This window comes from Sapajus apella, unplaced genomic scaffold (genome assembly GCF_009761245.1).
Source record: "Sapajus apella isolate SASKATOON/1434 unplaced genomic scaffold, GSC_monkey_1.0 scaffold108, whole genome shotgun sequence".
Taxonomy (NCBI): Eukaryota; Metazoa; Chordata; class Mammalia; order Primates; family Cebidae; genus Sapajus; species Sapajus apella.
Genome location: NW_022437048.1, coordinates 4689840 through 4703353, shown reverse-complemented (window position 1 = coordinate 4703353; position 13514 = coordinate 4689840).

Here is a 13514-nt window from a genome sequence, read left to right as displayed (position 1 = left end):
CATGCCCGGCCCTGTATCAGAGTTTCTAAGGAAACAATTATTAGGTAAATTTTTGATGTTACATTGAAACAGCTTTACCGTAAAAATTATGTTTATTCTCTGGGTAATGTATAAAAATTATAAATCATTTCTTAAGGCAAATAAATACTTCAGATCAAATTAGATATATGTTATTATCATTTTCTTGTCATGAGATTTCTTTTTTTTCTTCCTTTTTTTTTGAGACAGAGTCTCTCTCTGTCACTAGGCTGGAGTACAGTGGTGCCATCTTGGCTCACCACAACCTCCACTTCCCAGGTTCAAGGTATTCTCCTGCCTCAGCCTCCTGAGTAGCTGGAATTACAGGTGTCCATCACCATGCTTGGCTAATTTTTGTATTTTTTAGTAGAGACAGGGTTTCACCATGTTGGCCAGGCTGGCCTTGAACTCCTGACCTTGCGATGCATCTGCCTCGACCTCCCAAAGTGCTAGCATCATAGATACAAAGTCTCTTCTCATGTGTTAAACAAATACAGTCTCTTTACATTCTGAGAGGAAAAAAGTTACATAGGGTTCAGTAACTATTTTATTTTTCTGGAGACAGGGTCTTGCTGCATAGCACTGTCTTGAGTACACTGGTCAGATCATAGTTCACTGATGCCTGGAACTCCTGGGCTCAAGTGGTTCTACAACCTCAGCCTCATGTTTAGCTAAGACTACAGACATGTGTTACCACTCTTGGTTAATTTAATTTATTATCATTATTATTTTTTTGGTAGAGACTTTGCCTTGCTATGATGCCCATGTAGGTCTTAAACTTTTGACCTAAAAAATCCTTCTGCCTTAACTTCCAAATAGTGCTGAGATTGCAGTCATGAGCCACTGTGCCTGTACCATGTGGTTCAGTAACTTCTGAACAATATCTGATTTTTAAAATAAACTCTGCTTCAATTACTTGGGAAAAGTCAAATGATTTCCTTCTTTTTTTCTTTCTTTCTTTTTCTTCTCTTCTCCTTGCTTCCCTCTGATTGTCTTCCCTACTTCATTTATCCAACAGTATTGGGCACAGCTCTAGTAGATCCAAAGTATTCACGGTCTAGTGAACATAAAGCAAATTAAAAGCCCAAAGGCACTACCAAACAGCAAACTACAAGGTAAGAAATATCGATACATCTTAATATACACATTTTAAAATTACAATTAAACTTAAATCATCTATATTTTAAGCTGGAATATCAACATGTAGGCATTATTATACCCATCATTTTCTGCTTCCCCAATTTAGGAAGTGTGGGGATTATGTATGACAGGTGGAAAAAGCACAGAAGTGACCTTCTGATGTCAGTTATTGATAAACCAGAACATGACTTCATGTTTTATAATTAAAGAAAACACATATCTTATCCTCTATATCAAACACTATTCTCTTTGAAAATGTCATGACCTTTTGTTAAAAAGGAAACATCAACAAAGATCTACAGCTTTATCACAGGCGTGGCAATACAATTTTTGCTTAAGGATGCAACCCCTGAATGGGTATTTGTAGTGATGTTTATTCGGGGCTCTCCTCAATCCTGCTTCTCCACCTTCTTTACTGCCATCTCCTTCTCCTCTTCCTCTTGTTCCTCCTTGTCTTCCTGCTGCTTCAGTTGCTGCTCCTCCTTCTCCCTATTTGGCAATTCTCCTATGATGGAAACATGAGACCATTTATGACCAATATGATATTTATTAATTTAAGTGAAAATGCTACATAATGCTCCTGTTTGAATTACTAAAATGAAATATGTGATTGACAAATGCTGAACAGCAAATAACAATCTACTAGATAACCTAGAATGTTGTTTATTCTGGAGACATCAAGTGACAAGCTTTATTCTTGTTCTTTAGGAGTTTACAGTATAATTTGTGAATCAGAAAAGGTTAAAGGCTAAGACAGAAATCCAGGAAAGGGTTAATTACGTTGAGTCTAAAATTAGGAGAAGAAGGTCAACACAGGAGCTGCAGGTGGGGCACTTATCGTCTTATTGATTGTAATCAAACTATGAAATTATTAGAGCTTATACAGAAGAGGTATTTCTTGGCTGTTTGTATGTTGTGAAAGCCAAGAGGATGAAACATCAGAAAGAAATTTTGATTACCAAGAAGAAATGTTGCAGTGACCTTATAGGTTGCTTAGTTTTCTTTGTGTCTTTAAACTAAAATTTCCTTATTTTTAAATTGTTAACAATAATACTTGAAACTTAAGGGAGAATATATAAAAATCATATTGCAATTAAAATGACTCAAATGCAAATATTAGATTCTATCATTATAATTTTCACTGTCATAATATTCATGAAAAAGAACCATCTTAATTTTTAAGATTCTCCATGTATAAAGGAGGAAATACAAAACAAGGAACAATATGAATACATCCCTGGAAAACATTAAAATCATGTCAGAGAGTTACAAATTTGATCAAGTATAAAATTATTTACAAACAAGTGAAAATAGAAAGCTTAAATGAGTTATATTAAATGGGCTCATTTTTTATTTTAGAGTAGATTGGTTTCTGGAACTGACTACCAGATAAGATGAGTTAGATGTTTCAGAAAACGTAATGATACATTTGGAAATTTTATTGAAGGGAAAGGGTGAGAGCTATATAACTAAATATAAAAATAACATTTGTTTAGCAATATTGTATGCCACATTTATAAAACATAAAATAAATTCTTCTCTTTGTAGATTTGAGTTTTCTTAGTAGAGCTGCAGTATAAGAAGATTTAACAATTAGTAGGATTGAGATTTTATCAAATACTCAAAACCAGACTTCCCTGGAGTTGAGTTATTGTAAGTATTTACTAAATGATAAATATGAAGTTCTAGGTTGGGGAATATGGGAAAAAAGAATGAACAGATAGAACAGAATGAACAGATAGAAAAGGATGTAAAAATACTAAGTGCTCACAGGTTTTTGTAATGCCAAAGTACAGGGATCTATGTTTCAGTCCTTGCCTCCCTTCCAAAATATAAATCACATCAAGGCCTGATTCAATGGCATTTATCTCAATCCAAAGGCCAATCTTTGACCTATGGAATTTTAATCATCTACTCACCTTTTTTCTGTAATATAATTTATTTTGATCCACTTTTTGCCTTCTCTATTCATGCTGTTTTACTTAAAGTTTCCCAAATGCAACATATGTATTTCCACCACAATAGAATGCAGCCTTGCTATTTCTTCTGGAAATTTGTTTTCATGATCACTCTCATAAGTACTTCATTTTTTTTTCTAAAATGCAACTGTGCCAGAGGGGCTTTTCTTGATCATCCTATTTAAAATCACCTCTTTCCCTTAGCCCTATACCTCTTTAGCACCCTTATCACTACTTGAGATATTATGTATTATTTTTTCACTTGTTGTCTCAATCTCCCAACTACAATGTAAACTGCCTGAAGGCCAACTTTCATTTCTCTTAGACATTGCTGCATGTGCAGTATCTAAAGAGGACCTGACAGCTAGCATTACTTGATGTATAAATGAAGGACAGTCATTGCTGACAAACTTACGGAGAACATTATTGTGTTCTGAATTCTTGCCTAAAGCTATGAAGTGACATGGGGGTTATCTTCTGGTCTTTAGGAACTGAGATAAGAAATGTGAGGGGCCAGGTGCAATGGTTCACACTTGTAATCCCACCACTTTGGGAGGCCGAGGCAGGTAACCTGATCACAAGGTCTGTAGTTTGACTCCAATCTGGCTAACATAGTGAAACCCCATCTCTACTAAAAATACAAAAAATAAGCTGGGTGTGGTGGTGTGCGCCTGTAATCCCAGCTACTCGGGAGGCTGAGGCAGGAGAATCACATGAACCTGGGAGGCGGAGGTTGCAGTGAGCCAAGATCACGCCATTGCACTCCAGTCTGGACGATAGTGCAAGACTCCACCTCAAAAAAAAAAAAAAAAAAAAGGAAAGAAAGAAATGTGAGGACTTTGGAGGCTTAGCATATGTGCTATAACAAAGAAATCCAGGAACAAACCAAATGTTAGAATAAATATGTGCAATAATATAGCTTCACTTGAAGTTGAAGTCCATATGTTGCTTAGATATAAAATATGACAGTTCAAATTAGAAATAAATGACTTCACAGGACCTCTGATGCAAGGAGGTTCAGTCAGCGCTACTCAAACTTGGAAAAAAAAGTGATGAAAGAAATGTTTTATGTCTGCAAATATCTATTAAAAAGAAATAAAGAGCATACACGTAAGAATGTGCTGATATCCATTACATTTATGAAAAGAATAGCATTTTATTACTCGAAACAGCAGTAAAAACAGTTTAGCAGTTTAATATTAGAACTATCTAATCAAACATCAACTAGGAGGCAAGGATGATGGCCTTTCTTTAATTTCACATTGACTTTTTGTCAATTTTTCAAAAATTGGTGGTAGTGTGATGTGACATAAGGGATAAAATTACACATGTAGAAACTGGATTTACCAGTCAAATATGTACAGAAAAAGAAAATAGCAGATTATCTGTAAAATGTTTCTTCCTGTAAATACATGCATGTTCTGGCCTGGTGCAGAGTAGATATTTATAGATAATCTTAGTTAATATAATGCAGTGCCCAAAATACATTTGACATGGAGGAGACAATTGAATACTTGTTATCCACCATCTGCAATTCTAATGTAAATTTCTCTTGTTTTTCTGTCATTATTCTTTTATTTTCTCACTTACACGTAGCTTAAATATTGCATTCATATTTAACTCCACAAAATAATATTTTTAATATATTTTTTCTTGATTAAATGTCATCAGCTATTACCTAATACATAGGGGATCAAGTTCAGTCTCCTTCCCATGTCATTAACAGAAACAGGAAAACCTATTGGAATATAATCTCCCAAATGCACTGAAAAATAATTGAAATCTTATGAACCATTTTAATTTTGAATTGTAGAACAGTCCTCTTTCATCTCCAAAAGTTTGCTTTACTTTGTAGTGAAATATCTCATCTCTCATAGAATTCAGAACAACAAATTTTTGTGCACAGAAAGAGAAAACTCACTTTCAAAAATGGAAATTAGTAACATTTTTAATACCCTTGTTAGTGTTATGTTAATGATTCCTCTGATAATTGCTTATTAGAGTTACTTAGGCCATAACATGTAAATTTCTCACATATTACAGATAGTGCTTATGCAGCTTTTACATAGATTACATTTTGGGGCACAAAATTTAAACATCCAGGAACAGATTTAGTGGCAGAAAAGCCTGCAGTCATAAATACACACTTTTCTGATCAAGAGATTTTATGTCATATAGCTTTCAAAACATCACCAATTTTCTAAAGAGCTTAAGGATTATATTAATACATATATATATATTTTTGATGAGAAAACTGAGGTTTGGGAAGGATTAGTTCAAAATTATGAAACCAGTAGTCGTCAGAGCCAAGATAGGGGTTCCCTTCCACAGAGCCCAGCATTTGAACCATAGTGGGACAGAGGCTTTATCTCTGAAACACTTAAATAAATTAATACATCTCAAGAGCTTTCAGAAGACTGCAGTGTTTAGACTGGAACTGCTGTTGGTTTTATGGTTTGTGTTTGTTTTTCCTATTTTAACGTCAGCATTGATATTTCTTGATAGTTAAAAAAAAATGTCACTAGACTTAGCTTACCTTTGTAATTATGTCCTGTATTTACTGAGGTGCATTGTAAGAACATGGATAGGTGTAAGGATTATTTGGTGGGTATGCTGGATACAGCTTGTACTATAAATATGGATTATATTGGTAATAACTCCCCTGGATACACACAAAAGATAGAAAATTGCAGAGAATTCGAACAATGACCATGGAAGGTTTCATAATTACTGTTCTTTAAAGCTTAAATTGTTAAAGTTGTTAGTGTCTTATATATCATGTACCTAATCACTTAAACTATTCGTTTTATTGTCCCTTTTCTAAACTACAAATGGTTAAAAGAAAGTAAAAAAAGGAAAAGGATAAAGCATTTACATTTTCACTGTTTGTTAGAGTTTGTGGTTTTATTATACATGTGGGAACACTGATTACAGGCAACCAGCCCAAACTGGACTGAAATTTTGAAAATAATACCTTTTATTAAATGGGGATTTTTTTCTCCATTGCTTGCTTTTGTCAAGTTTGTCAAAGATCAGATGGTTGTAGATGTGTGACATTGCATCTGAGGCCTCTGTTTTGTTCCATTGGTCTATATCTCTGTTTTGGTACCAGTACCATGCTGTTTTGATTACTGTAGTCTTGTAGCATAGTTTGAAGTCAGGTAGTGTGATCCTTCCAGCTTTGTTCTTTTTTTTTAGAATTGTCTTGGCTATGCAGGCTCTCTTTTGGTTCCATTCGAAGTTCCATACAAAGGTGGTTTTTTTCCCGTTCTGTGAAGACGGTCATTGGTAGCTTGATGGGGATAGCATTGAATCTATAAATTACTTTTGGCAGTATGACCATTTTCACAATATTGATTCTTCCTAACCATAAACTAGGGGAGGGACAACATGGGGGAGAAATGCCAGATATAGGTGATGAGGGGATGGAGGCAACAAACCACATTGCCATGTATGCACCTATGCAATAATCCTGCATGATCTCCACATGTACTCCAGAACCTAAAGCACAATTAATAAAAAGAAAATCTTTTCCTTTGCCTTTGTAATTTGGCTGTTTGGTGCAAGAAATATAGCAATAAATAAATAAATAGATAAGTAATAATACCTTTATCTGTGACTTTGTCCACCCTTGGGTATTATGGAGAGGAGACTCTTACTACATCCAACTTAGGTGGAGTTGCTCCACGCCACTACTCCTATATTCTTTAATACTCTCTTCTGTTAACATGGATAGCTAACCTCCCTCTTTGTGCATCTTTGTTTCTGGTGCTTGTGATGGTTAATATTAAGTGTCAACTTGAATGAATTGAAGGATGCAAAGTATTGTTTTTGTGTGCATCTGTGAGGGTGTTGCCAAAGGAGATTAACATTTGAGTGGACTGGGAGAGGAATACCCACCTTCAATGTGGATGGGCACCATCCAGTTGACTGCCTGCATAGCTAGAAAAAGCAGGAGGAAACAGTGGAATAATCTGGATTGCTGAGTCTTCCAGCTTTCATCTTTCTCCCGTGCTGCATGCTTCCTGTCCTTGAATATCAGACTCCAGATTCTTTGGCCTATTGGACTTACACCAGTGGTTTGCCAGGGGCCCTTGGGCCTTTGGCCACAGAATGAAGGCTGCACCGTTGGCTTCCCTACTTTTGTGGCTTTGGGACTTTGAATGGGCCACTACTGGCTTCTTGCTCCTCAGCTTGCAGATGGTCTATAATGGGACTTCACCATGTAATTGTGTGAGTCAATTCTCCTTGATTAACTTCCTTTCATATATACACAAATCCTATTAGTTCTGTCCCTATGGAGAACTCTGACTAATACAGTGCCATATTTAACAATGTATTTACTGATTTAGTAAAGATAATTTTTAAAACCCTATCACATTGATATGACAGCTCAAAATAATATGAGACATCAAGCATACACCTATTAAGAAATATGTTAAAATAAATAAAATTTTCTATCTTACGTATAGCAGCCAGTTTAATGATTTTATCACCATCCAACAATGAGAAAGTGGGAACTTACTATATTAGGTGTGTGATTGCTGTCATCTATGCACTATAGATTATATATTATACTTAATACAATTGAAATTGAAGCATTCTTTAGGCCAATGGAATTACTTGCCAGACAATGTTACCTAAGTTTTCAGAGAATAATTATCTTCTTCAGATTGGTATTATGAGTTTCCATCTAAATTCTACCAGACGTTTGGGACTTTTGACAGTGTACTGTCAATAAATAACATCAATGTGCCCAGTAGCCATACATAATACACATATATTTCAGAAGTAAGTATTGATTCTTCCAGGAGAATAAAACGTTTGGACTCCACAACATCATCAGGAGAATAGTTACACAGAATTTTCTTATTTACTCATATGTCTGTGAAAACCTAATAAATTATTAAAAATTCAATACATGTTTTATTATCCAGTTTTCCAGTGAATAAAAGTGTCTTACATCTTTGGATGTATCAGCTCTCTTGGAGGAAAAGAAAGTCAGAGAATAGTTTGTGTCTTAATTTTATAACGATTGAAATATAAAAATACATTTACCAGCCACAATTATGATTAAACAGAATGGAGATAAATTTGTAGGTAAATGTACATTAAACTGATATTTTTAGTTCATAAAATCTTTAGAGTGAGTTAACAAAAGGCATTTCTATAATTAATGTCCTATATTTAAATATCAATTCACTTTGATTTGTATTTCTTTTGCATGTGAAAGGCAGGGAAAGTTCATCACCATAGATAGGGAGTAGAAACTACAAAGCGAAACTTTGTATTTGATCTCTATATGAATATATTTACAGTAGCTCAAAAGCTACTAATATTCAAATATTTGATTTACTAATAGAGACCAACTATGTGTTTTTCTCTGTTTTCTTAAATATTTACTTTTTTCATTTCTGTTCTTTTATGACAAAATTATAGGATCAACTGTGATCTCATAAGTAGGTTGTTTATTGAAACATCTATTAAATTGTGGATAAGTTGAAGAATTATTAATATTTTGTGGCCAATTTTCTTATAAGTTCATACAAAAAGAGGAGGAAGAGGATCAGGAAGAGGAGAAATAATAGAAAGAGGAGGAGGTGGAGCTAGAGGGAAAGGAGGAGGTAGAGAAGAAAGAATGACAAAGAAGTCAAGTGCTTTACCTTGTGACGTACAGTATTAAATGGCACTACAAAGCTGGGAACTCTGGCATTTAATAGATCAAGTGGTTTATATATATATATATATATATATATATATATATAGTAAATAATATATATAAAAATACTATATATATTTATAGTAAAGCTTTATTTTGATAAGTTTAAAATAATTTTATACTAATTTGAACAGATAGGGTGTTAAAAAAATGGCTTGAAAATTTATTTTTTGACACCTTCTATATTGGGCACTTCTTGATTGCTATAAATAAATACCAGAGACTGAGTAATTTATCAGAAAAGAGGCTTAATTGGCTCATGGTTCTGAAGGCTGTATAGGAAGCATAGCTCCATCATCATTCTTTGGAGAGGTCTTAAGCATACAATATCTTTGTAGCAATTATGAATGGAAGTTCACTCATGCTTTGGTTTTCTGTTTCTCTGTTATTGGTGTATAGGAATGCTTGTGATTTTTGCACGTTGATTTTGTATCCTGAGACCGCTAAAGATGCTTATCATCTTAAGGAGATTTTGGGCTGAGACAATGGGGTCTTCTAAATATACAATCATGTTGTCTGCAAATAGAGACAATTTGACTTCCTCTTTTCCTAATTGAATACCTTTCATTTCTTTTTCTTGCCTGATTGCTCTGGCTAAAATTTCCAATACTATGTTGAATAGAAATGGTGAGAGAGGGAACCCTTGTCTACTGCCAGATTTCAAAGGCGATGCTTCCAATTTTTGCCCATTCAGAATGATACTGGCTGTGAGTTTGCCATAAATAGCTTTTATTATTTTGAGATACATTCCATTGATACCTAATTTACTGAGAGTTTTTAGCATAAAGGGCTGCTGAATTTTATCAAAGACGTTCTCTGCATCTATTGAAATAATCACGTGGTTTTATACCGAGGAATACAACTAACAAAGGATGTGAAGGACCTCTTCAAGGAGAACTACAAACCACTGCTCAAGGAAATAAGAGAGGAAACAAACAGATGATAAAACATTTCATGCTTATGGTTAGGAAAAATCAATATTGTGAAAATGGCCATACTACTCAAAGTAATTTATAGATTAAATGCTATTCCCATCAAGCTACTATGGACCTTCTTCACAGAACTGGAAAAAAACACCTTAAACTTCATAAGGAACCAAAAAAGAGTCCTCATAGCTAAGACAATCCTAAGCAAAAAGAACAAAGCTGGAGGCCTCATGCTACCTGACTTCAAACTATACTACAAGGCCATAGTAATCAAAACAGAATGGCACTGGTACCAAAACAGAGATATAGACCAATGGAACAGAACAGAGGCCTTGGAAGTAATGCCACACATTTACAAACATCTGATCTTTGACAACCCTGATAAAAACAAGCAATGGGGAAGGGATTCCATGTTTAATAAATGGTATTGGGAAAACAGGCTAGGCATGTGCAGAAAGACAAAACTGGACCCCTTCCTTACACCTTATAAAAAAATTAAATTAAGAATGAATAAAAATTTAAATGTAAGACCTAAAACCATAAAAACTCTAGAGGAAAACCTAGGAAATACCATTCAGGACATAGGTATAGAAAAAGATGTCATGACTAAAGCACCAAAAGCAATTGCAACAAAAGCCAAAATAGAAAAATGGGATCTAATTAAACTAAAACACTTCTTTACAGCAAAAGAAACTATCATCAGAGTGAATAAGCAACCTACAGAATGAGAAGAAATTTTTGCAATCTATCTATCTAACAAAGGGCTAATATCCAGAATATACAAGAAACTTAAATTTACAAGAATAAAACAACCCCTTCAAAAAGTGAGAAAAGGATATAAACAGACACTTTTCAAAAGAAGACATTTATTTTACCAACACACAAACATATGAAAAAATGCTCCTCATCACTGCTGATTAAAGAAATGCAAATCAAAACCACATTGAGATAGCATCTCATGCCACTTAAAATTGTGATTAATAAAAAATCTGGAGACACAGATGCTGGAGAGGATGTGGAGAAATAGGAAAGCTTTTACACTGTTCGGGGGAGTATAAATTAGTTCAACCATTGTGGAAGACAGTGTGGTGATTCTTCAAGGGTCTCGATATAGAAATACCATTTGACTCAGCAATCCCATTACTAGGTATATACCCATAGGATTATAAATCTTTCTATTATAAAGACACATGCACATGTATATTCATTGAGACACTGTTTCCAATAGCAAAGACCTGGAATAACCCAAATGCCCATCAATGATAGACTGTATAAAGAAAATGTGTCACATATACACCATGGAATACTATGCAGCCATAGAAAAGGATGAGTTCATGTGCTTTGCAGGAACATGGATGAATCTGGAAACCATCATTCTCAGAAAACTGATACAAGAACAGAAAACCAAACACCACATGTTATCACTCATAGGTGGGTGTTGAACAATGAGAACACATGGACACAGGGAAGGGAACATCACACACTGGAGTCTGTTGTGGGGTGGGGGGATAGGGGAGAAATGGGGAGTGGGGAAATTGGGGAGGGATAACATTGGGAGAAATACCTAATGTAGGTGATGGGTGGATGGGGGCAGGAAACCACCATGGCACGTGTATACCTATATAACAATCCTGCAAGATCTGCAAATGTACCCCAGAACTTAAAGTATAATAAAAAAAAAGAAAAAAAAAAAAAAAAAGAAGAGTACAATCATGGCAGAAGGCAAAGCAGGTGGAGGCACTTCACATCTTCACATGGTAAATGGTGGAGCAAGAGGAAGGGCCACACACTTTTTAATGATCAGATATCCTGTGAACTCAGAGCCAGAAGTTACCTTTCACTAAGGGAATGGCCAGAGCCATTCACAAGGGAACCACCCCCATAATTAATAATCTCGTAATCCAAAGACCTCCCACAAGGCCCAAACTATAACACTGGGGATTACAATTCAACATAAGATTTGGGCGGGGCATCCAAGCCATATCACCCTCTAAGACTTTTTATTTTAAGATTTTTTTTATATCCTCCACTAAAATGCACCTTGTTCTTTCCATACATGCCTAACTTCCAATGATCTGGAGCTTTTTTTTTTTAGATGGAGTTTTGTTCTTGTCGTCCAGACTGGAGTGCAGTGGTGGAATCTCAGCTCATGCAACCTCCACCTCCCAGGTTTGATTCTCCTGCCTCTGCCTCCCAAGTAGCTGGGATTACAGGTGCCCACCACCATGCCCAGCTAATTTTTGTATTTTTAGTAGAGATAGGGTTTCACTATGTTGGCCAGGCTAGTCTCGAACTCCTGACTTCAGGAGATCCACCCGCCTCAGCCTCTCAATAGCTGGGATTACAGGTGTAAGCCATGGCTTCTAGCGATCTGGAGGTTTTTATATTTAAAGACGTTTTATCAATTCCCAGTCGCATGTATGTATGATGCTCTTTAAAATTGTTTATTTTTATATTAAACTAATTGTACTTAGTTGTCTGTGGGTGAATATTAAGTATTCTAAGTCCTTAAATAACATATAATTTAATACAAAAGACAATTCATGTGGAATCATTAAAACTTGTATATTAGTCTGTTTTTACAGTGCTATAAAGAAATACCTCAGAATGGGTAATTTACAAAGGAAAGAGGTTTAATTGGCTCATGGTTCCACAGGCTGTGCAGCAAGCATGGCAGCATCTGCTCCTGACATAGCAAATGAATGATTATGTTTGGAAATTTAATTTATCTCTTTGACTCTTTAGGGGCTCATATTTCATAATAAGAACCACTTGTTGACATGATTACACTTGATAGAAGGAAAAAAAAGAGTTTCCAATCCTAGGCAAGTTTATATAGATATCTAAAATTCATCTATATAAATTTCTATATTTATATATATGTAAATCTATATCTCTTTAACACATATAACAGATATATGCAATCTCTTCGCAGATAAGTAATTATCTGCAGCTGATAATTATCAGCTGTTTGCATCTGATTAGATAATTCAACTTACAGAGAACTGAATATCAGAAAATCATTTGTAAATTTCAAATAAGTTGTAGAACTTAGTCCATTGCTCCTCTGAGGGTGCCACATGAGACTATCAGAATCAGCATCAGCTGGTACCGGTTGAAATGCATTGTGAATTCCCCTTGCCACACATTGTGACTCAGAATCTTGGTGGTACACCAGGAACCTGCATTTTAACAATATCATCAGGTGATTCTTTGTGTACTACGAGTTTGAAAACCAACACAATAGATTTTTAAATACATTATTTGTCCTCAGACTTGATCCCATAAATTGAACTTATAGTTTAATTTTCTGTCAGATATTTAAAGGAAATTTTTTATTAGAAAAATGTTCTATGCTCTATTTGAATGTCTTATTGGAAATTATGTTTATTTTCTAGGCTATATAAAAACAATATAACTTTTTATTAAGGTATGTAAATATGTATATATTCTCATACTCCAGGAACAGTGGGTGTTTCAGAAAATTTGTGGATAGAACATGACTTCATATTTTATAATTAAGTAAAACAGATGTCTTATCCTCTATAACCAAACCCCATGGGTGTTTGAAAATACCATGCCTTTCATATACAAGAGAAATATCAACAAATAAATCCTGCTTTCTTGTAAAGGTGGCATTAATTGGTAACTTGATGTAGTCCACGTATGGGTATTTATAGTGTTATTTATACTGAGCTTTCCTCCTCTCCCCTCTTTCTTCTACTTCTTTTCTAGTTCTTCTCCTCTTTCTAC